The sequence below is a fragment of the Myotis brandtii genome, unplaced genomic scaffold, assembly GCF_000412655.1.
Source record: "Myotis brandtii unplaced genomic scaffold, ASM41265v1 scaffold123, whole genome shotgun sequence".
NCBI lineage: Eukaryota > Metazoa > Chordata > Mammalia > Chiroptera > Vespertilionidae > Myotis > Myotis brandtii.
This window is the reverse complement of record NW_005354291.1, coordinates 8,477,258-8,500,567: the sequence shown is the minus strand read 5'-3', so window position 1 is coordinate 8,500,567 and position 23,310 is coordinate 8,477,258. Positions and strand designations below refer to the sequence as shown.

The window sequence follows — 23,310 nt, the reverse complement described above, 5'->3', positions numbered from 1 at the left end:
AGCTTATGTTTTTTTGGAGGGAACATCTATATGTATGCCTGCAAACCCAGTACGAATTTTTAAACACAAATGTGGGGGAAATATCTCGAGTTATTTTTTTAGTATGTTGTGGACATTGTGAAAACATACACAGTGTTGGCCCAGAGGACATCTGCCATGTCACTGCCCAGAAACAACATGTAATGTTACTAGTTCTTGATCTTCAGTAAGCAGCATTTTAGGCATTTTGCAGTCAACATGATCATTTGTTGATTATGTGTTGGAGGTTTGCTGTGTGTTATGTTTTAGAAAACTGGTTGAGGGTCTTGGGTAGTCATGTAGTATGTTAATTTTTCCATTTAAAAGAATAGGACAACCTCAGTTTTTTTAAAAAATTTTCAGAACATAGGTTTTCAGGCAGGTTAGAGGCTATGTTAACTCATTTAATCCTCATAACAACCCAAGCAGGTAGGTGATATCCCCAGTTTACACCTGAAGAACTGGAGGCACGGAGGGTAAAGTGACTTGCTTGAGGTCCTACAGCTAGAAAGTGGCACAGCTGGGATTTGAACCTGGGCAGTCTGCTGTCTGTCTTCCCCGCTCTGTCATTCACAGAAATTATTTGTTTCCAACTTTTGTAAACTGAATGTGGATTCTAGAAGTAGATACAGAGCAAGATAAACTACAGCAGAGTGCTCGATTGTCTGGTTGTTTGTGTTCATTTTTATAGCAATAAAAACTCCGCTCTCTTTGGTATTGCGAGAAGGTTATCCAACCTGGGTTCTGAGCAGGGTACTGCTGGTAAAGTTGGCACTTTGGGAGATCACCTTCACTACTTTCAGGCCCCAAGATACCATTTACTGCCACAAAGTAATAAATAGTTTTACTAAATTCTGCCGTTTAGTAAATAATTTGGTGTGGCCCTGAGGAGTCTCCTGGCATTTTGTGGTCAGCTATTCATGTAACTGGGGCAAATTAGATCATAGAGGAAAAGAAAAACAAATATTTATTGAGTACTGTCTATGTTCCAATGTTTAAAATAGAATTTGTTTGATCCTCATAGGTAAGAATTATTATCCTTGTCTTAAAGAAGAGAAAGCTCACATACATGGAACAGAGAGCCTCAGGTCACACAGCTTGTGTGCGGATCAATTCTGGATTGAACGGGGGTCCTTTGCATTCTATTGAGAGGCCTAGATGCTGCTGTTGTCTCTCTTCAATTTCTCTGCATTCAAAGCAAGGGTGTGAATAGCAGTGGGGCCTTGGTCATGGGAAGGGTCTGCTGTGGAAGGCCGTGACCTGGTTCTTTTTTTTTAAAATATATTTTTATTGATTTCAGAGAGGAAATGGGGGGGGGGGGGGGGAGAGAGAGAGAGAGAGAGAGAGAGAGAAAGAAACATCAATGGTGAGAATCATTGATCAGCTGCCTCCTGCACGCCTTCTACTGGGGATCAAGCCTGAAACCAGGGCCTGTGCCTTTGGCCGGAATCAAACCCAGGACCCTTCTGTCCATAGGCCGACTCTCTATCTACTGAGTCAAACCAGCTAGGGCTGTCACCTGGTTCTTTCAGAGCAGCAGTCTGGGCTGTGGTGGGGCTGCAGGAGCTGATGGAGAAGTAAAAGTACCTGTATACTGGATGGAGGAGAGAGCCCTAGTCTGGGGCCCCTCTTCTCTCTCTACTCGTTGGCATTTATAAACTGGAAACCCTTCAAATGCATTAAAAATCTCCCGTGTGACACAGTAACAAGATGTGCCTTTAAAATATACTGCTGTCACCACTACCACCACCCTCATTGCCATTTGATAGTTGTATTTTTCTACAAAAGCTGAATAGTCAGATTTAACTCTTGAAACAGTACAATGAAACAGCTGTGAAGCTACATTGCCTGCAGGTCTTCCCTAACTAGACGGTCCCAGTACCTTCCTTCTCTGTTGCATGAGAACGTCCCACTGGAATCTAAATAAGCAATTCTCTTCTGCTGTGCAAGTGTGGAGGTGTCACACACTAGCTAACGAACAACTCTGTCCACTTAATAAAGTCATTCAAATACTTCAGGGGCCACAACAACATTGAAGTCTTAGCCTACCACACACCCAAAAGTATCAAAATAAAATGGCTTATTTGCTGTTTCAAAAGCGCTTTTCATTAAATTACAGAAAATATTGAAGAAGGTGATTGAAGAAGGTGGTGAGTGAGGGCTGGCTGGGTGGCTGCAGAGCTTAGCCATGGATATTTTTTCAATGCAAATAGATTTCTCAGTTTATAACTGACAACCAAGTGATCAACTCACCACAACTCTTTCTGGAGCTTGCCTACTTTTAGGCAAAGTAATTTGGAACTTGACAGGAGGCCAAAGGTTGGGGAATTGCCTTATTCTTGGTCCTAAACCTAGACCTGTTTTATAAATAGTTGATTCCCAGGCCAAGGTGTCCCTGCATGACATGTCCTGCTGCCACAAATGGCTAATCTTAGCAAGAATAGCACTCTGTGCCCACTCCAAGCGCCCCTGCTCTCCGAGGGATGCCACCCTGCACTGCTGTACCAGGTAGAGTTCTTTGGGTGAGGACTGCATGCTTTCCTAGTTGTCTCCCAAGATTCTGTGCCTTTTAAAGCCCCTTGACATGTCCTTATAGATTCTTGACATTATGTCCATTGTCCCTGTGCCTGGAAAAACGGTTTGCATGGAGCGATCTTCCCAAAGTGCTACGTCTGCAGCCCCAGTGCAGGAAAGGGGAAGGATATGTGAACCCCGTGCTGCCGGGGAACCCAGACATGATGAGATCGTCTTGAGAAAGGGGTCCTGTCAGGCTGCTTGACTCCCTGGACAACCTGCCTCTCTGGGGAGAAGGAAGCAAGCATTTTGTCTCGGGCCAGTGGGCCTAGAGGTCTCAGTCTAGGGAAGGAGGGAGGGGGTGTCCCTGGGCTTCAAGGTGAAGAACAGAAACATGGGCAGAGACTAGGAAAGGAGAGCAGTTGAGAAATAAGGGACAGTTGCTTCTGTCACCTTACAGGGGTGCTGGCAGTGGCAGCACCGAGGCAGCCCCTGGTGGCTGCAAGAGGAGGCTGTACCTGAGACACAGGTGGCAATGGAGGGGGCCTGCAGGAGCCTCCAAGGAGCCTGGAGGCCGCTGAGGGCTGACCAGGAAGGAGTGAGACCCTGAGGCACAGCAGTTACCAGAGCTCTTGGCTGTAGGGAGGCATGTATGTAACCCCTCGATGGCCTTGGGGAGACCTGAAAACAGACGATGGGTGGGAGAAGATTCCTGTAGTTACATGGATGGGGTATCCATTAGAGACCTTTGGTTAGTTCACATCTCCTCAAATAAGCTTCCTGGGTAGGTGGCCAGGGAGACACCTGTTCAGGTGTACTGTTATTTTTAATTGATAGGACTAAAATTAAAAATGTCTATTATAAAATTTTGTTTTGAGGAACCTCTGGCCAGTAAGTTTTAAAGCTTGGAGAGAGTTAGTCTTTAAATTCTCACCTGAAATTTAATACTCCAAGCATCTTGAAGAAATGATTGAAAGAGTGAATTTCATCAGGAATTTGTTTGGTCCCTCATGAATCTCCTAAATTGTGACATAGGTGGTTAAGCTCATGAAATCACAGAACAAAATGTTTTCATTCTTTTTGAGAGCATTATTAAATGCTACAAATCTATATAATGCTGCATTATTGATATGCATGAATATTTTCCTCTTCTATGCATGAATATTTTCCAAATAAATATTTACACAATGTACTATTTTATTTGCATTACCTTACATGCCAAAGAAGGACAATATTAATTATTTGTTTGAAAATAAACATTATTTATAGTGTCTAAAATTGTACCTGTGAGTAATGTAAATAATCAGTGGTTTCTTTACTTTCTGAATTGTCATCATGTTTTATTATGTTTGGAACATGAATCATTTTACATTTGGAGAATATATATGTTATATGTAATGACAGATGACTTGAGACTAGAGTAAAAATCTACACATCAGATATTTAAGAGTTTTGCTTAAGACACATCTGATATTTAAGGCTTTTTCATTTTAACTATAGCATTTGTAGGAGGGATATATCTGATAAGCATATATTTAGTTCATCAGTGGTTTTATTTATTTTAATGGCATGTACCAGTTTAAGCACTATACTAATGTGAAGTTAGTATTAGCAGTTTATGAATAACTTTATTTCTACTTATAATTTCCATACAAATCATTTCACATATACATATGAATTTACATGGGCAGGAAATTTGTGTTGATTTTGTGATGAACAAAATGTTATGAATGGACTCTTAAGTTCAAGCAATCCCAGGTTTTCTTGTTATTAGCATTAGATTTAATTTGAATTTATGTAATTATTTTAAAAACAGACATTAACTAACCCCCTTTTAAAATTATGCCCTAGGTGGTTTGGCTCAGTAGATAAGAGCATTGATGAATTTATGTAATTATTTTAAAAACAGACATTAACTATCCCCCCTTTAAAATTACGCCCTAGGTGGTTTGGCTCAGTAGATAAGAGCATTGGCCTGTAGACTGAAGGGTCCCAGGTTCAATTCCGGCCAAGGGCACATGCCTAGGTTGTGGGCTCGATCCCCAGTGGGGGTTGTGCAGGGGGCAGCCGATCAATGATTCTCTCTCATCATTGATGTTTCTCTCTATCCCTCTCCCTTCCTCTCTAAAATCAATAAAAATATATTTAAAAAAATTAAATGACAAGTTGACTTAAATGGTCAAACCTCTTTGTAGTTTCAAAATTCAGAATGGAAATTTGAAGGCTGGGATGCCAGGAGTGGGGGAGGTATGGAAAGAATTGTTTATCCAGGGAGGCTGTTGTCTCAGATCCCCATGAAAAGTGAGTGGGAAAATGTATAATTTTTCTGAGCAATGAAAAAGAGGAATAGGAGGGTGTCTCTATGTGTGTATTTTGCCTTCACACTTAGAATGATTTCTGAAACTATTCATATATATATATGTAAATGGATTATTGTCTCTGTATCTCTCATTGAAATCCTCTGAAATTTTCAAATGTCAAAACATTATCTGTCCTTTTCTCCTTTCTGGGAGAAGCTCCCGCCTTCACCTGAGAGACTCATTGCCTGGTAGCTGCTGGGTTTCTCCAGGCTGTTGTCTTTTATGATAGAGATTGATAAGTTTGCTCCCCACTGCTGACGAGGCCTCTGAGGCCTGTCTGGGGAGCGGTCATTAGTGGTAACAACGACTTATTCCCCTAGAAATGTCAGGTTAGCCCCCTTGGTTCAGTGTGTTCGTTAAATTCCAGACTAAGAAGAGTAACAGCACATACATTTTTGGATGGAAAGAATGACTTGGAATCTGCCTCTGGGCCTTGGGACATTGTGATTCTCAAGGAAGTAAATAGAGGGTTTTTTATTTTTATTTTATTTTTTATTAGACAATTATTAGATGCTGTGCATTAGAATCAGTCCTGCTTAAGCTCCAAAAGATGGACTCATTGTCACGAGTAGGAGCTGTGTTTGTTTTCATTACCCAGTACAGCTGTCAATGATGAGACATCATTAAAAAAACAACAAACTGCTTGGTACCTCTGTGAAGTTTGTTGAACAGGTACTTGTGTTCTGCCCTGTGCTAGTCAGAGAGCGACTCCTATAAGGGTTTTCTAATTTCTGCTACGGCTGATGAGCTGTGTCAAATATCTGATGCAGAACAGGAAGTTACAACCACTATAATGGAGGCTGAAGAAATCAACAACCTGTTACGGGTATTTGCAGAGGAAGGGCATCTTACATTCAATTAAGAGGATCAGAGAAAGTTTCATCTTGTTGGAGTGGTTTGGGCAGGATTTGGTTTTGGGGTAGGAAAGTACCTGCATTGAGGAGAGGGCTTTGAGCCTGAGCTGGGGTGTCCTGATGGGTCCGGTTGGTGCAGAGAAGGAAGAAGTTATGGCTTGTCTGCCCCAAACAGGCAGAGAGCACTTTCTTAACTCTATGGGCCCAAGGTTTCAGCCACAAGCTCTGTCAGTAGACCCTCAGACCCTTTGCATTTTCATAGTTTACCATTTGCAGTTACTAGTAAGTTTGGAAACTGGTAGTTTATGATTTTTTCCCCGAGACCCCTGGATTAGAATTGCAAGTCTTGAGGGTGTGGTATGTAGAAGCTGGGCTGATCCTTAACAAGTAAGCGTAGTGCTTGCTCAGCATTCGCAGCCATTTGACATCATAAAGTGATGAAACTTGTGCTTATAACAAATGGTTTTTAGGAGATAATTCAATGAAAGTTGACAAGGTGAACTTTCCCCTGATTTCTGAAAGAAATGTGAATCTGGAGAAAGCCAGAGTATATAAATCGTGGTTGCAGTTATGAGGATTTGGGAGCTCTCAGCCTATGTTTCGATAGAATATCCAAGTGGTTGGCTTTCCTAGTTGCCCAGGGAAGAGGATGACCTTGGAAGAAGTCAACTACTTGTGAGGAGCCAAGGGAATTCTGGGTAAGCCTCTGGCATCTGTCAGCTTACCTACCAGGAAACCTTTGGTTTGGCATCTTATTGGTGGAGTACTAGGCTAGAAGCTACTGTCATTGGTCAGATTTTTGGGTGGAGTGGGTTGCCTTTCTAGTGCTCCCTGATAATCGCGTGTGGCATGCTCAGGAAGCCTCTGGTGAATCGGGGGGGCGGGCGGGGGATGGAAAGACAAGTTCACGAGGAGGAAATTCTCTGAATTGGGTTCTGAGAGGCTGTGTTGCTCTGAGGGAGATCTAGTTATTACAGCCTTTTGTAATAAACGTATTTCATTTTACTTTCCGACAGAATTTTCTTTTACAGTAAGTCAACTTGCTTTTGATTTTGAAAGTTGTTGCCAACACACTGATTGTGGAGTAAAGAAGTTTCTTTGGTTTCCTAGTGGAGGGCTCGAGCAAGGAAGAGCATGATACATTGGGGAAAAACCCGTCTGGGCCGCTCACTCTTGGGATGCCGTTATTTTTGAGGAACTCTAGTATCGATCAGATTAATCTTTGTATGTAGCTCAGAGATGGACAGATGAAGAGGAAGTGGGAAGGGAAGAAAGCAACTTGTATTTTTGAATATGGAAAAACTGTATCAAATGGTCACCAATTTGATTAACAGTTTATAGTTGCTTTTAAGTATAATTTTTGAGAAGGCTGGGCTTTCTTATGGTGAAAAATATATAACAATAGCTAATCTTTATTTGCCCTGTATTTGTCTAGTACTGCCCTGTGTGCTTTATAGAATATCCTATATGTGAATACTGATTCCTCTATACTTCACAATACTATGAGGATAGGGATAATTATTATCTCTGTTTTATAATTGAGGAAACTGAGGCACAGAGGTAAAGAACCTTGTTCAAGATGACACGCTAGGAAATTGGTAGAACTGGGTTCAAAATCCCGGCAGTCTGTTCTGGAGTCTGTTCTCTTAGTGACTTTACTATGTCTACTATCCACAGCCTGAGCTTGCGGGAGGAAGAATGCCATTCTCTGTTTCATGAGCTTGCATACTGGCTTGGCCCTGTTTACTTCAAAAGTACCTATTCCACTTCCTTATGACCACGAAGCACCTTATTTAATACTAGAACATTTCAGGGCTGATAGCCTATGTAATCCTAAAGTTGCTTTTTACGGGTCTTGGTGAAAAGTTCCTTATGATGTTGGCCCCTGACAGTATCAGGCTTTAGGTTAAAGAACTTAGTGGGCTGAAATTTCTCGGCTTTCATGATGAACTTTGCCTGACGTATGACCAATCTGTGTACTTTGGTTATATGTCTTATATGTGAAAGTCACTAGATGGCCGGCCATGATGATCTACAGAATGTCTATGGATATAGTCGTGGTGTTTTGGGGTGCCCCCCCCACCCCCCGAGTGCTAAAAGTTCCAGAATATTTAAAGTAGGTGGACATGTTTTGTGTGTGTATGTGTGTCCATGAAACTTATAAACACACAATGTTCTAACATAGGCAGTTAGGGAATTTCAAAAATTCTACCAACAAAATAGCATTCTCATTACAGAACATTTGAAAAAAATAACTAACAATGCCAAGAAGAAAGTTAAAGGTCACATATACTCCTGCAGAGCTAGCCACTGTTGACTTTTTTCCTCAGTATATTTTTTCCTTCGTACACATTCCTAGTCATGCTATCTCAAAGCATGTGTCGTTAATATGTAGTTATTCTCTCAGTTATATTTCAACCAAGGTGCAGAATGTTTGACACATGCATTTTTGCTGAAGAAACCACAGAAATGTAACTTTACAGTGTTTCCTAGCTGTCTCATGCATCATTTCCTCTCTTACTTCCTCCCTGCATGGGCAGTCCTGCTGCTGGCCCGCCCGGTCACACTCGTGACATCTGAGTCATCGCAGACATCCCTCTGCTCAGGCCTGCTCAGGGAGCCTGTTAGAGCTTTGCTACTTTATTCTCCCTCGAACGTCTCAGACCTGTACTTTATTTTTCAGCTGCTGCAACCTTTATCTGCACTTCAACTATCTCCTGTTTCTTGGCCTCTGGCTTCTTCTCTTTTTCTGCCTCTCTTAAAAAAGTAATTTTCTCACAAGTGTTTGTCTCAGCATTATGTTCTTAGCAAAACTCCCCCATGGTAACACTTCTGGATTACTTTCCAGTTATCCCTACATCATTGTAAGATTTTTGATGGTGTCCGCCTTCATCTCACCCACTCCATGCAAGACAAAGACATGTCTTGGTTCTTTGTTATTGCATTGTTACAGGTAAATTGGTCTGGCTCTAGTAAAAAGTGTGAAATATGAAAAATCGTTGTCATCTCCAACCTCTATTCTCCATTACATTTTTGACCCATCAGGGCTTTTCTCTCCTATTTGTTACTGAGAATTCTTCTTGTTCTATAATTCCACATTTTCAATCAAATGTGAAAGGACCTGGTATTGGTGGTTTATACTTGAATGGATGTGATCACATATTCTTTTAATTAAATGAAGCTAGTGTAATTAGACATAGTTTTCCTTTTTAAAAAATGCCCTTCTTGGCCCTGGCTGAGTACTCAGTTGATTAGAGCATCGTCCCAATACACCAAGGTTGCAGGTTCAATCCCCAGTCGGGGCACTTATAAGAATCAAGCAATGAATGTATAAATAAGTGGAACAACAAACTGATGTTTCTCTCTCTCTCTCTCTCTCTCTCTCTCTCTCTCTCCCTCAAAAAAATCAATCAATAAAACATTTTAAAAAATGCCCTTCTTTGGCAACTGCAAAGTTTCCAGCTCCGTGTTTATGCCCTCCACCCCAAACTAATTTTTTTTCTAGAGTATGTAAGTCTGAGAACAACTGCTTTAAATCATAGCAGTAAAAAAGAAAAAGAGAAGCAAAAGGGGAAGAGAGAAATAGAAGAAAGAACAGCTAATAGAAGAGAGTAATATTATTAAGCTATGTCCTTTGATAAAAATGCATTATGTTTTTCTTTGACAAAAATGCATTATTTGTGTGATTTAAAAAATATTTTTGTATAATTCCTTGTTTCTTCTCAGCTATATGTGTACATTTTTTGTATCCATCTTAGAATATAAATCACAAAAGCATTGAACATGTTTTCTTTATTTATCCCTGAATCCAACCATCTAGATAAATGCCAAGCATGCTGTGTATAGTCAATAAATGATTGCTGAGTATACAACAATGTTTTGGGACATAAAAATTTTTCTTTGTACCTCTACGTTTTCTTTTTTCTGTGTTTTTTTTTTAAACCTAATAAACAAAAGAACTTGATTCTCTAACACCGGTGTCAGAAATGTATGTTTTAATAACTACCCACAGATACTCGTATCTGGGTGTCCACGAGGAGATTTCATTTGCAGCCTGTGTTGGTGGCAGCTCTGGTTTCATTCCTCTTGTGCTGCTACTTGGCTCTAAAACCTCCTCTTTTGCTTTGGAAACTGGGCCAGAAAGGGAAGCTAGCCCGAGGCCACGTGGAAATGAGGCAAAGGACTTTCAGGGGTCATATCAGTATTCTGGCTGGGCAAAGAGAAATCGCATGGGTTGTTTTAAATTCCCAAACTGGAGTTATCTCTTCTGTGACTGCCATGCCTTCATGATTACAGATGTCAATCCTGTCCTTTCCTTGATTCAGCCAAAACTGGGGAGGTAGGGGGGCGGTGGGGAAGGACTTTGGTCCAGAAGGTGTGATCGGGATTGAGGCAATGTCTGCTTTCATACACTGGATCTTCAGTGGCCCTCCTTTAAAAAGCCTATGATTCTGTAATGACAGTGTGTTCTATTGGCATAATTGTTACATCACAAATCTAATAAGTTAAAATCAGTTCTGTAAGAAAATATAATCTTATATATTCTATGGTAGCAGAAGGATAGTGCATAGTGAGACAGTGGAGAGGGAACAATAGAGGTATTCTGTAGCTGCCTGGAACATCTGCTACGTGAAGGCAACCAATAAGTGAGGAAGAGGAGATGATAGGCTGCCTGACCTGTGAGCTTGCTCACCATGTTCTTGGAAAACAGGTAGGTGAAATTCTTGGTTTTAGGTCTCTGCACTGTCCCAGAAGGGTTGTCCTACATCAGACAATTCTTAACTATTATCCTGTGGGTTTTTTAGTTTGTTATTAATTTTGCATTTTCTTTCACGTTGTTGTATTTTTTTAATCCTCATCTGAGGATATATTTTTATTGATTCTTAGAGAGGAAAGGAGAGAAAGAGAGAAAGAAAGAGAGAAATATCAATTGGTTGCCTCCCATAGGCAACCTGACCAGGGGTTGAATCCATAAGCTAGGTATGTGCTCTGACCAGAAATTGAACTCTCAACCTTTTGGTGTATGAAATGATGCTCCAACCAGCTGAGCCACCCAGCCGGGGATGCTGTATTTTATTTTATTTTATTTTATTTATTTATTTTTAGAAATCAGTTTATTTATTTATTTTTATATTTTATTGATTTTTTTAGAGAAAGGAAGGGAGAAGGATAGAGAGTTAGAAACATCGATAAGAGAGAAACATCGATCAGCTGCCTCCTGCACACCCCCTACTGGGGATGTGCCTGCAACCAAGGTACATGCCCTTGACTGGAATTGAACCTGGGACACTTCAGGGCACAGGCTGATGCTCTATCCACTGAGTCAAACCAGTTAGGGTGGGATGCTGTATTTTAAAGCAATGCAACAATGAAATGAATTGTTTTGTTTACTCTTTTTACAAAAGCAAAAAATGTTAATAGCTCAAATGCAATGGAGGTATATTTGTAATAGCATCATCATTATATGATGTGGTATTTTTATTCCTGCTTAGGAATCTAGGGATTGACTTTATATACTAGTGCACATCCGGAGTGGGAGAAAAATAGATGGAGTCTATATACAAGCAAATGCTGGTTCACGTTAAATTTTCCACATTGGGGTGTTTTTACTTACAGAGGACACCCTTATTATGTACTAACAATATTAAGAAATACTCCTGAATAAGAATTTTAGCAAAGGATCACTGGCTTTGTGGATTCTAGAACAGCAGTAGTTCTCCACATCCAGGTGACTACTCAATAGTTCCGTCAGAAAAGCAAAGATTTGGCCTCACCTCCACTGCTGTGGCTGCTGAAGTACACAAGGCACAATAATGGCTCCTCAGCATTTTGATTGGAAATCTTGAAGTTTCCCTGCCCCACTCTTCTTGTCCATATAATTTTGGCTTTAGACTTCTTAGCATCTCTAGCCAAGCTTGACTTTTGTAACTATGGAAAAGTGACTATAACTAGAATGTCCCCAGGGGGAAAGCCATGTCACTGTCCCAGTCCTAGAGGTTGAAAAGGTCCTACCTGCAGAGTTCTACCAGACCAGGCTTTGGCCTTGCCCGGGTTCACCTCCGCTCATTAAAGACCCCTGAGAACTGGCCCCGTGTTGGGCTGTTTTGTGGTGCTCTTTCTCCCTGTCCTTACCAAAGTGCAAAATCAAGCCAGAAGTGGGTAAGTGAAAGTTAAAGGAGTTGTTGCAAGGAAATTTGAAGTTATGACTGAGGAGGCCGAGGAGAGAAAAACAAGAAATATTACTTTCCATTTGTATGGTGCTTTCCAGTCTCGTTTAATTAAATTCTCACCACAAACACAAGGTCTTAGAGGAGCAAACCACCTTGCATCTGGGACCTGCTCAGAAGCAGATGCGCTCGCGCCTCAGATGTGTGTGAAGCAGAACTGGAACTGCTCTGGTTTAGTCACCTTGGCTTTCCCCCAGTGTCCTTTTCCCTTCAAGGCTTTCTATGTGGGTGTGGTGTTCTGACGATTCCCAAAGACTTCAGGTCCTAATCCTTGGGATCTCTGAATGTTATGAATGCTAAACCTTCTTTGGAATAAAGGTCTTTGGAGATGTAATTAAGTTAAGGATCTTGAAATGGGAGATTATCTTGGATTATTTAGTTGGCACCAAATGGGAGCGCAGCCATCCTTGTGAAAGACAGAGGGAGATTTCATACACACGCAGAAGGCATGCGAAAGAGGCAGAGATGGAGCCTCGCGGCCACCAGCAGGAGAAAGCTGGTGCCCACAGATGCTGGAAGAGGCAAGGAGCGAATCCCCTGAAGGCCCTGGAGGGAGTACGGCTCCATTGACACCTGGGCTCCAGTGGTTCTGATTTTGAACCTCTAGCCTCCAGAATTAGGAGAAAAAAAATTGGCTGTTATTTGAAACCACCAAGTTTGTAGCCATTTGCAGCCACAGGAAATAATACAAAAAAGGAAAGTAATACAAATGAAATGGAAAGCAACTGAGTCATGAGGACTATATTATCAATTTCATTTTTAGGAAGCATCCCCTTTTATTTATGTGAGCGTGATATACACTGTTAACGCAAGCCTGGTCTAGTGTATTTTGAAAAGCAATGCTCTAATTGTGTCATGGGTGTTTGTCTATATTCCCAGCATAACTATAATTTGGGGATCCTGTTTGGCTTGTTTATAATTGTACCCACATTACTTGGCACATAGTAGGTTCTTAGTAAATATTTTCCAAATGAGGGCAGCCTTCAGTATGAATATCTTTCTAATCAGAGCTCCAATCTACTTTTATAGCTATATCTCTCACTATTCCTTTTTTATGTTCTTGCCAGGAAAAAAAAAATCAAGTTGGTGAGTATAAATAATGAATAATAAGTACAGTTTCCCTTATGAATAATAACTGTCCAGATGACAGATGGAACTAGGCTAGACTGATGGTATAATATTAAATGGAAGGTTTTGTTACATCTTCAGGAGAAAGAAGGAAATTAGGACAAGTAAAATATTTTTGATTTTTATTTTAAAGTGTAGTTTAAAACACGTTTTTAGGGTTAGTATAGATGAAGCCCAAATGCATCATGGGCCTGCAGCATTCTACAGAGGCAGTCCATATTCAGAATCCTGTCAGCGAGCCACTGTTCTTTCAAAGCTGGGATAATTTTGGACTAAGCCCCTTACAAGTATTTTTAAATAAAAAGCATGGCAACAAAAAGTTTAGAGCGAAGCTATTTTAGTAAGTTGAAATTAAGCTACTTGGTGAGTTCTGAAACATGTCCCATCATCTGAAAGTAGTTTTCTGCTTGTGAATTGCAGAATTTCGTATTCATATCCTGTCGTAGACGATCAAGTGAACAAGATGATTGATTTTGTTTCCCCAACTTTAATCATGAAAAATTTTAGCACTTAAGAAATGCTTTAAAATGGATAATGAGTACACATAAATCTTACATCTGGACTCAAAGTTTTAATTTTAAAAGGCTTAAAATTTCAAAGCTCAGGCCACACTCCAGGCTAATTCAATCTAAATCCAAATCCCTGAGGAGGCCGAGGCATCAGTATTGTTTTGAAGGTCCTCGGGTGATTCTAATGTACAGGCAAGTTTGAAAACCACGGCACTATATACTGTTAGCGCAACCAAGGTCATTATGCTGTAATACGCAATCTATATTCAAGTTTCTCCAGATGCCCTTTAGAGCTGTGTTTGTTTCTAAACTACAATGTATTTGGTTGCTATGTCTGCACAAGGGCAGGGATTTTTGTTCTGTTCACTGCTGTGTGGCCAGTGTGTAGGAGGAAGACTGGGCAGAGTAGATAATAGATAAATATCTGTTGCTTGCTTGAACTTAATCGATGGCTCCTGCGTGTTTGCTGGGCACCTGTTGAGTGTTGTATGTGTCTGAGTGAAGTCTTGACATAGACAGTCTTTCTTGAGCATAAATGTGTCACCCTGGATTTAGAAAAAGATTAATGTAGAACTGCAACTTCTTCATCCATGATTCACTTAGGCTCCAATCTGTGTGCAGAGTTGTAAGGTGGAACTCAATTTTGTGTTTTGTGTAAACATTGCTCAGAGACCTCAAAGAGCTTACCCGTATGGATCCCTGTGGTTCAGGGAGGCACAGTTTGAAAAAACCTTGGCTTTGAAGGCTGCCCCTCCCCTAGGATCAGCTAGTATTCTTGTACACGCGCGGAATCGCCTTTCCATTTTCTTGCAACAACACGTTTAATTCCACACTGTGGAAATGTAAAGCATAATTGGTAAAGAAAGTGGGGATGGCACTCAATACACAAGTTTTTTGTTTTACTTTTCAGTTACTGCCATCTCCCACTTCCTTTCCCCTCACACGTTAACATTACTCATAGCTCTGACGGGTAGTAGTGTTTCTCTGGGGGAAGCTTCAGTTCTAGCTGTGGGTGGAAGTGGGGAAGATCGGGAGCAAAGGTTTTAGTGAGGACAAGGAAAACGTGATGATAGGAAGAAGCGACTCGTGAATGTCATTGGTAAAAGACAAGACAGTTGGGGATGCAGATCCAAAGAAAGAGCCAGCAAGCCTTTCAATGCCTCTTAGTGGTGACGAGATTCTGAGAACTAGTTCAATCATTGTTTCTTTGTGTCTGTCATTGAATATTATTCTCTAAGCATCACCATTCAATTTTAGGACAGCTCCAAAGTTTGACAAATAGCACACATAAATCCAATCTAACCATGAGGTAGAATCTAAATGCTTTGAAACCGTGCCTTATTTATTTTTGAGGCAGAATTGTAAGTAAGAATTACTGAACTAGTTAAAATTAGCTTCACACAGTCATAAACAAATATATTTATGCACAACCAAAAAAAGGCAGTAAAGAGTATATCAGTCAACAAAAGTAACTTTTTATTTAAACTTGACCTTTGGCACTAGGACCCTGACAGTCTCTCTTAATTTGCAGTTTTAGATCTGGTCTTGTAATTTACTTATGTTGGTTTGGCGATATAGAAATTCAATGGTGTTGGTGTCCCTGAATATTCTATTTTCCTTTAAAATTTTTTTGAAATGTACAAGCAATTCTTTATCTGTTTTCGGATAAATGATTCTTCATCTGTTTTCAGATAAATCACTGATTCTTAGATAATTTCCAAGGATAATACTTTTACCTTGTTATCATAGATTTTTGTGTTTAAGGGACTTAGTGTCATTTGGTCTAACTCTTTCTTTTACATGTGAGGAGACGGCGGTCAGGAGACGTAAGGTGGCTGGCTGCTCAAGGTTACCCACAGTCAGCCGGTGCTGGAACCAAGAACAGAACCTAGAATCACTGGTGAATGTTTAATGGCTGTTCAAGGTCACTCACATCCAGCTGGTTTGGAAGAACAGACCATGGAATCCCTGATGAATGTTAAGTGAAGTGCCTGCTGCATGCATCTAATTGTCTAGGCATTTTAAAGAATATTGTTGCAACAATCTAATATTAAAGGTCTCCAAAGTTGTAGTATTTATATTGAGCTTCACAGATGGGTGGAGTGTTTTCATCCCATCTTCATAAAGGATGGAAAAGGAATGTTTTTTTGTAGCATGATCTCTGAACTTTGGAGATGCTAAGGGTGTGGGTACATGACATGTACACCCCTTTGTAGATAATCAGTGGTTGATTTTGGATGGTTTGGTGGTTGCATACACTTGTGAATATTCAACTAAATACCTTGGGCCATATTTAATGAATTACTCAGTGATGTAGGTTCTAGTGGTGGTTGACCTGTTGCCCCTCTGCAGCTCATGGTGGCCATTTAACCTTGATGGGTAGTCAGAAAGCAGAAGTAACCACCCTTACCACTTCCATTTGTAAGAAGACATTGACAGCTTTTGCCACTGATTCACTACTTTCCCATTTATGGCAAGAACACTGACCAACTGTGTCAGATGTGAGGAGGCTTGGCCTTCTGTGCTCTCCCAATTCTCACCCACTTTTCTCGCTGTTCAACAGCCTCTTCTGGGTACAGCCAGGAAAGAATCAGAATCTGGCACTTGCTATACTATATTGAGGGCCTGATCCCAATGACAATAACCAGGGTTTTTTCTTTTTTCTTTTTTCTTTATTTGGTGGATCTGTTTTATATTTTCAGAATATATAAAAAAAGCTCCAATTTAAAACGATCCTAGGCCACCTATTGGTTAGCCCTTACATGGTATAAAATTGCTTCCCTCAATTGTGGGCAAGCACTGAGTAGGGTGAGGTGGAGTAGGTTGGTGTGAAGGGCTATTGGTTGAGCTGGGAGCGTGTTGGTCGGAACTGAGAGCTAGCTGATTGGCAGGGAAGTATCATAGGGACATAGGGAGGGGCATTGATTACTAAATATTGTCCAGAGAGCAAGTGGCGGGGAAAATAGTTAAGCCTCTGTTTCTTATTCCTTCTGAAATAGTTTCTCATAATCTCTTAGGGCTGCAACTAAGGCTGCTTCCTTGGTTATACATCCATTTATACCAAGTAGGGCAAACAGCAGATGGCTGTGCTTCATAGAGAAATGCCAGTCTTTTTCAATGGACTTTCCAGAGTAAAGCACCGGGTAGTGGAATGCTAATGCTGCTGCAACATCCACTCTCATTGTAGATGTGGAAAACGCATTTAGGGTTCTGGAGCTGGTTAGTGTGAGGACTTCATATTGCCACTCAGCCTCTTAATTAGATGTTGGAAGGTGGAGAGGTTGGCCACCTGAATAAGCCGAAGGTGCACCACCTGGTGCCCAGGGAGAGCTCTCCTACTTATTGGCAAGGTATTGACCTGTGCAAACGTTTACAGAGCCCCTGGCTGCTGGTCAGAGCTCAGTGAGTGCAAGCTATTGGGATCATTGTTATCCTGCTCCCTCTTGACTATTTCGCTCTCTTACTAGCAATTTTGTCAAAATTTTTAAAATAAAAACTAGAAGTGACACCTTATGACAATAAAACTTGTGAATTATTTATAGATTCAATTGGCTATACTTAATTTGTGATGATGAGCTGGTGTTATAAGCAAAAGGGATTCATAGTTTAGCTCTTAGGCAAAGCCTCTATTGAGGGGCCAAATATATATTCTTCATTTAGGTATGTTACAGAAATACATTACTATTTTTTTTATAATTTCTGTAATTTTTGGTAAATACCTTAAACATGATGTTTAAGGCATCATGTTCACATTCTGTACTCCCTTGATTTATAGGGAAGGAAGTGAACCAGAGAGATAAGTGATATATTTAATATTACACAGTTACTGATAGAGCCAGGCAGCCAGCCCATGGCCTCGCTCCTGTAATAGACATGTATTACAGAGCTTCCTGCGGATCACCTGCCTAGCTAACATCTTACACTAATTTGCTTCAATATTGGATGGTTGTAATAATGAAAATTTCACTGACACTTTTCATGTAGATTTAAAAAAAGCTAATTGAAATTTTTAGACAGTTTATAAAATACTTCAGTAAGATGAATTTCTTTAATGAGGAAGGAGAGATTAAAAGCTTAAGGCAGTTGGGGAGAAGCTAAAAACCAATCAGCGACTAACACCTTTTTTCAAAGAGGTGTGTGTGTGTGTGTGTGTGTGTGTGTGTGTGTGTGTGTGTGTAAGAGAGGGAGAGAGAGAGAGAGAGAGAGAGAGAGAGAGAAAGAATTGCTCTGTGAGTCTAAGTAAGAGATTAAGAAAATGAAATTTGAGCCAGTATCTGTGAAACCGTTCCCTATTTTGTCATTCAGCCGAGTGGATTTGGGAGAGTACCCACTTTCCTTTTCCACATACAATAGAGCATAAAATAGCTTGAAAGGGTAGAAGTTCTTCAAAGGATGGAAACCTCAGATTTTTCAGGCTGGGGAAGTGCATTCTGTACCTGGAGGTCTGAATTGCGTCTGGAGTTTGAGGTGGTCTTCTCTTTTGATACCATCAAAAGAAGTCAACTGATGGTCCATTAATTGAAAAGAAGCAGGGAGTAAAAATTAGTTTATGAAAAGAATGGCAATAGTCTAATGCAACCATCCTAGATGTTTACTACATAAATGGTTGGAGGGCTGAAAAATTGCAGAGACAGAGATTGTGAGTTTTAAAAGTGTGCTAATCATTGCTGATTAATTAACAATAATTCAGGTGTGCAAGGCACGCTTTTAGAAATTTAGAAAATGATTTCAGATTAAATATTGTGATTTTCTTTACTCCATCCTTCCTAGTTAGTCATAAAATAAAGAGGAATGACACTTGTAAAATAAACCTGGTTTGAATCCGAAATGATGTAAAACTTCAAACACGTCACCTGGGACATTCTTTTGGCTTCTCCATTGAAGATTTTTTTGGCTTGGTTCTATTGTCCTGGAAAGCAAGCTGGAGATAGTTTTTGACTTGAAAATAATTGAAATGAACAAGGGAAATAGGAACTGGACTGAAGCTGTCCTACTTCGGAAACATCATGAGAAGGCAGGGGTTTTTTTTGGAAAAGACAATAATGCTGGGAAACACAGAAGGCAGCAGGAAAGAGGAAGACCAAGTATGAGATGGAGTGACTCCATAAAAGAAGCCATAGGCAGGAGTCTACAGGAACTGAGCAGGGCTGTGGAGAACAGATCTTTGTGGACATCACCCATGCACAGGGTCGCCAGGAGTTGGAGCTGATTAAATGGCATGGCACATACACACATTTGCATTAAATTTCCATGTAGTATGAAAATATGTAGCAAATAAAAATATTTCCATTTTCAAGTACTGAATAAATGACAATGTGAAGCATAGTATAATTATTTTTCTAAAATTTATCCAAAAGTATGTGTTTAAAGAAAAACATTTCAGCCCTGGCCAGTGTGTCTCAGTTGGTTGGAGTGTCATCCTATATACATATGGTCAGGACATATACCCAGGTTGAGGGTTCAATCCCCAGTCAGAGTGCATACAGGAGACAGTCAGTCGATGTTTTTCTCACATCGATGTTTCTTTCTCTCTCTCCCTCCCTTCCTCCTTCTAAGATTCATGATTAAAAAAAAAAAAGTTGTTTAGTTGGTGTGGCTCGTTTGTTTGAACGTCATCCTATGCACCAAGAGGTCACCGGTTTGATTCCCTTTCAGGGCACATGGCCAGGTTTCGGGCTTTATCCCCAATGGGGGAGATTGCCAGAGGCAGCTGATAGATGCTTCTCTCTCAACAATGTTTCTATCTCTCTCTCTAAAATAATAATAATAATAATTTTTAAAAGTTGTTTAAAGGAAAAACATTTGATTTTTCAAAGGTACATAAATGTTATCAAATTACTCACTGGTATATTTGAAAGAAACTGGGCAGAAAGGGAGAGACCTGAGTTGCAGCCTTGTCTGCAAATAGCCAGTTATACGACCAGAAACTGTTTCCTCACCTCGGAGTCCCAGTTCCTTCAACTGCAAAATAAAATGATTTGACTAGGTCATCTAAAAATTTCTTTCATCTCTGCAAACCTGTCATTAATAATTTGAGAATTAAAAGATCCATATGGCCTAGAGCTTGAAAGCTTTATTGAGGATATTAACAAGAACCAGATTTTAAAGGAAATATAAAACTTGGTTTTTCAAAAAGAGGGCATTCCACTTGGACATATAGCATGAACAGAGACATAATTGGCAGAGACATCCTCATAGCCTTTGCCGGATTATTGTAAAAGCAAAGTCCTTTATTCTGCAGGTACATCGAATCAGGGATGGGCTCAGGAGATGTGGGACAGCCATCGAAGGACATTTTCCAGCAGCTAGACAGGACTACTTTGCATAGATTATATTGTAGCTAATGAATATGAAGTGTCTCAGGTCTGCTGAGATATGGACATTCACATACTCTGCAGGGAGTTCTGTGCAGGGAGGACTAAGGAAAAGCATGAGAGCGAGAGTGAAGGTATGTAGGATGGGCAAAGCTGAGGGAGTTGTGCTGAGAGAGTGAGATGTGGGAAGGGAGAGACTGTCAGAATGGGCTGGCTGGGAGCTGGGAAGTCCCAAAGAGAGTGAGGAGGTTGGTCATGCTTCAGGAAGGGGAACCGTGAATTAGAGATCTTTGTGATTTGAGTTAATAAGACTCAGGCTTTGACCATTAATGAGACTTGATGTGCAGTGGGGATAAGTGAGCATGCATAATTAAGGAAGAGGTGTGAAGTGTGGGGTCAGAGTGACACAGATGTTAAAATTCTAAGGGCGATGATTACAGAGGGCAGGGGTGAAAAACCTGAGCTGAGTAGGAAAGAGAGTAAGTAGAGAAGAGTGTGTGGGGGGGCACATGTGCATATGTGTGCCTGTGTGTGTGTGTGTGTGTGTGTGTGTGTGTGTAGGTGTGTGTGGTGATTATGAGACTTATTTCTGAAACCAGCTGTGTCATCGTCAGTAACCTGCTGTGTGTGTAATCACTGAACCTCTTAGGGCCTCTGTGTTCTCAAAAACAAAATGAGGATAAAGAAAGTTGAATTGTATCTGCTTCTCAGCGGGGGCAATGTTGCTCTTTCAATGGCATTTTGGAAATTTGGGGGAGTGTTTTTTGTTGTCTCATTGTTTGCAGAGAAGGTTCCAGCTGTGTTAGACGCCCTAGTGTTTCAAGAGAGTTCTGCCAAACAGAATTGTCTGCTGTCCTTTATGGCTTTAGAATGACCCATTGGGCATTTCTGAAGGATGTCATACTAAAATGTCTCATCTCTTCTTATCTTTACTCAAGTTTTTAATTCCATGTGCCACTTGTCCCTTTGTTATTCTCTTATATTCTATATTATTTTTAAATGAGGAATGTTTTCTGATCTTGTTTCCCACCCCCCCCCGCCAAATCTAAACACATTCATTACTAGTAGATATGAGCAGTTGACCTCCTCCTTATGTCTTTTAGTATCTAAGCACTAACTCACTTATTAAAATGCATAATCTTTGAATTATATTTCTTTATTTCTGTTAATATGCTGAAGGGCTTATGTACATTCACACGTATATCTTATTAAAGTTATGTAGAGATAAATTATCTGAATTTCACTTCAGTATGGTAATGGTGAAGTTGATAAAATGTCTATTTTGTGAAGGGCAAGTCTGTTAAGGTTAAGGACCACTTAATTAGATGATCTCTGAGGTTTCTAACTTCTGACATTTCTAAAATACTATTGCTTCATGAATATTATGATTTGAAGAAGTATGTGTTTACTGGGAAGTGTTAAAAACAGACAGCATCAGGATGGGTAGTGGGTGGAAATCAGCAGTTTCTTGTGACTCTAGGAGGGCTGAAGAGGTTGAGACCTATCTGGAGAGGAGGGATCTAAGGGGCCTTTGGGGAGAACCAGGTTCCTGCTGACGAGGGAGGATGGGAAGACAAGAAGAAGGGTCTGTTGGCTTGGCAATCCAGAGAGGAGGGGAGCCTTGAGTGGAGGGCTCAGTGGGGGCAGGGCTTTAAAAATATAGGAGTTATGACTTCACACTCATATTTTTATTTGCATCTGGATGATTCTCATTTTGATGTGAAGTAGGTCATGTAAGAGGTTTTTCAAATAATTTGGCTACCCACTACTGTATCCCTTTCTTGTGGAATTTTAATTTTATTTTTAAATTATAGCATTGTGCCGCCCGGCCAGTGTGGTTCATTTGGTTGAGTGTTGTTCCATGCACCAGGAGGTCTGCGGTTGGACACCCGGTCAGGGCACGTGCTGGGTTTCAGGCTCAATCTCCAGCAGGGGGCATGCAGGAGGCAGCTGATCAATGATTCTCTCTCATTATTGATGTTTCTTTCTCTCTCTCCTTCTCCCTTCCTCTCTGAAATAAAAAAATATATATATATTAAAAACACACACACACAAAACGAACAAACAAAAAACCAGTACCCGAAGATAGTTATGTTAACATTTTGGTCATGTTATTTTAGTCATTTTTTTTTTTCTGTTGCTCTTTAAAAAGTGCCCATTGAGTGTGAAGTGTGGTGGGTGGAGCACTGAATTCATGGAGAAGGATGGACCCTGCTCCCCAGGAGTCCACAGCTTGTTCAACAGCCAACCAATCATGTGATTGTTCATTTCTCTGGACTTGATGCACTCACAGTCTTGTTTCCTTTAAAAATCACAATCCTCATTTATTGAGTATTTACTTTGTAGCATTTGGCCATTTACATCAATTATTTCCAATCCTCATAGCAGCCATGCAAGGTAGGTATTGTTATTTTATTTTGACAGTAAGGAAAGGGAGGTTCAGAGAGGTTAGATGGTTTGCCCAAGTTTCTATGTGCAGTGAGTGGCAAGGTTGTTGGACTTAAGCCTGCATTTGTTCCAAAACACTAATTCAAAAATATATATGCATCCCTATATTCATTGCCATGTTATCTACAATAGCCAAGGTATGGAGGCAACCCAAGTGCCCATCTATAGACAGAGGGATAAAGAAGATGTGATATATACAGGGTATCCCCCCCAAAATGTATACACATCTAACAGCCAATAGTTCAATTATATGTCATGCTTGTCAGATTTAACCCATTGGAATTAATAATTATTCAAAGTGTGTATACATTTTTGGGGGACACCTTATATATACAATGAAATATTACTTGGCCATAAAAAGATTTAAAGATTATGAGACTTATTTCTGAAACCAGCTGTGTCATCGTCAGTAACCTGCTGTGTGTGTAATCACTGAACCTCTTAGGGCCTCTGTGTTCTCAAAAACAAAATGAGGATAAAGAAAGTTGAATTGTATCTGCTTCTCAGCGGGGGCAATGTTGCTCTTTCAATGGCATTTTGGAAATTTGGGGGAGTGTTTTTTGTTGTCTCATTGTTTGCAGAGAAGGTTCCAGCTGTGTTAGACGCCCTAGTGTTTCAAGAGAGTTCTGCCAAACAGAATTGTCTGCTGTCCTTTATGGCTTTAGAATGACCCATTGGGCATTTCTGAAGGATGTCATACTAAAATGTCTCATCTCTTCTTATCTTTACTCAAGTTTTTAATTCCATGTGCCACTTGTCCCTTTGTTATTCTCTTATATTCTATATTATTTTTAAATGAGGAATGTTTTCTGATCTTGTTTCCCACCCCCCCCCGCCAAATCTAAACACATTCATTACTAGTAGATATGAGCAGTTGACCTCCTCCTTATGTCTTTTAGTATCTAAGCACTAACTCACTTATTAAAATGCATAATCTT

The 23,310-nt window shown here is 40.3% G+C and overlaps 1 protein-coding gene across 3 annotated transcripts in view; it reads left to right on the top strand.

Annotated features, from left to right (window-relative positions):
• The window catches only part of ARHGAP18 (Rho GTPase activating protein 18), a 171,603-nt gene that overhangs the window by 53,801 nt on the left and 94,492 nt on the right, over positions 1–23,310 (top strand). The gene's annotated exons all lie outside the window — the stretch shown is intronic.